General features: G+C 47.9%; 1 pseudogene across 1 annotated transcript; it reads right to left on the bottom strand.

The window, feature by feature from the left end:
* Positions 1–1,941, bottom strand: LOC104595780 (putative galacturonosyltransferase-like 1 pseudogene; annotated as a pseudogene). The gene has a single exon (XR_016076134.1). The product of XR_016076134.1 is annotated as a putative galacturonosyltransferase-like 1 pseudogene (transcript).

The raw sequence follows: 1,941 nt of genomic DNA, 5'->3' as shown, positions 1-1,941 counted from the left end.
TTACCTGTAAAAAAAATCCCAGATGTTATTCATATCTTATTTGTCTGTTTTATTACAAGAGAGTTTCATGAACAAATAAATCATGATTCATGAAGTCAGAAAAAAAAAAGGGAAAAGCAAAATGGTGTTCGTTCGCTCTACAAATTAACTCTACATTGAATACAGATGGAACAATTTAGTATTCCCTTTTTTTTTTATTTGCCCTCTTCTATAAGCACTGTACTGTAACTCTAAGTCTCTGCATTTGCAGTTGCTTGCAGAACCAAAAAAAGAGAAGCTTCTTCAAACATCTGTAAATATCGATATGATTTACAGACAAAATCCCCATGGACTATCCTCTGACCTGCAATAAAACACCTGAGATAGGGAGACAGGGAGGAGAAATAACGAGATCTGCAACGTCGGATATCAGGCTCTGTTTACCGAACCGCTTCAAATCTAATGTAGATATGTAGTTAATTAATTCTCCACTGTTCGCCGTCCCTATGACTAACATGCGCCGGAGAGATTAGCCAATATTGCGAAAACGAAACAAATTCCACCTCCCAAGCTTAATTTGTGTCTCTCTCTAGTCTCTATCTTACTTGTCTCTCCCCCTCGTCCTCTCTCTTTCTCTCTTTCTTTCTCTCGTGCACTCTCGCATCCTTCAGGAATCAAGAGCGGAAGGAGTTTGTAAGAGATCGTAAGGAGCCCACAAGGCGTCCAATGGGCATGGCCGATTCGCGTCCAATCTAGCCCATGGTTTACCTTTCCCACTCCAATGCAAAAGACTTACAGGGCCTGGATGAAGATCCCTGCAAAGTCCTCGAAAATTGTCACCCCCGAGGCCGTGCTGATTCCACCGGTGATCAACGGGAGCAATGCTTCCGGCGAACACCAGCAAGAAAGGCGGTAATGAACCCAGCTCGTAAATCCTCATTCGCTTCTGAAGTTCCATCCATTCTTCAATTTTGGTGGTGTAATCTCCTGCTCTCCATCGCTCGAGATCGATCACCATAACGCCCGTGTTGAAGTAACATGCCTTGCGACCTGCGAACGTCAAGGATAAAGCTGGGTTCGACCAAAACGTCGGCGTGAAGTAAGACGTGAAATTGGCATTACAATATTCTGGGGCAGCCAAGACTGCCTCATCTGCGAGTGGAGTGGCGGAGAGTTTAGCGATGTCGTCGACAAGGATTAGGTCCGAGTCGAGGTAAACCACTCGTCGTATGCACAAGGGGAGGAGGTTGTCGAGGTAATTGCGGGCGTAGTTGAGAGGGCAGTCGAGGGCGGCCCGTATGGAGGTGGAAATGAGGCCGGATACGGCGGAGTCGTCGATGTGATAGAGGTGGAATCGAAGATAAGGGAACGAGTTGGCGATGGTGCGGCGGAGGTAGTCAGTGTCGGCAGAGGCGGAAGTGACGAAGTGGAAGTCTACGTTTTGAGGACAAGAGGAATGTTGAAGGACGGAGAGAATGGCAGCCATGGAACCTCGGAGATAGGCAGCGTCGAGGGTCATTGCGACGTGGACTACGTGATCGGAGCACACGATGCTGTTGTTGCCCTCATCTTCGTCAACAAATATCAAAGGGCATTCCGGAGAATTGTAGAATTCTGGGGCTTCTCTGAATTGCTGAGAAGTAGCAGCAACATTCGTGAAGGTGAGGGAGAGGATGAAGAAAGAGAGGGAGAGGAGGAGGTGAAGGGGTGTTGGTCTGGGCATGGTGGTGTGGTTGCTAGAGAGGAGGGAGGGGGGTGTTGGGTTTTAAGAGAGACAGAGAGAGAGAGAGGAAGTCAGATTCAAGGAGGGAGGGATTTCTACTTGGCTTTGAACCCACGTTCTCGAGAAAAATGGCTGGCTGGGTGGCTGGCTGGGACGCGAAGTCAAGTGTTAGAAGCTAAAGTCGTTGGCTTCACATTGGTTCCGTATCTTGCTTCCTTTTCGTGGAGGGAGGCTGGGAG

This window comes from Nelumbo nucifera, chromosome 5 (genome assembly GCF_055504915.1).
Source record: "Nelumbo nucifera cultivar China Antique chromosome 5, China Antique-T2T, whole genome shotgun sequence".
Taxonomy (NCBI): domain Eukaryota; kingdom Viridiplantae; phylum Streptophyta; class Magnoliopsida; order Proteales; family Nelumbonaceae; genus Nelumbo; species Nelumbo nucifera.
The sequence above is the reverse complement of the archived record's forward strand: the minus strand, read 5'-3'. Positions and strand labels throughout refer to the sequence as shown.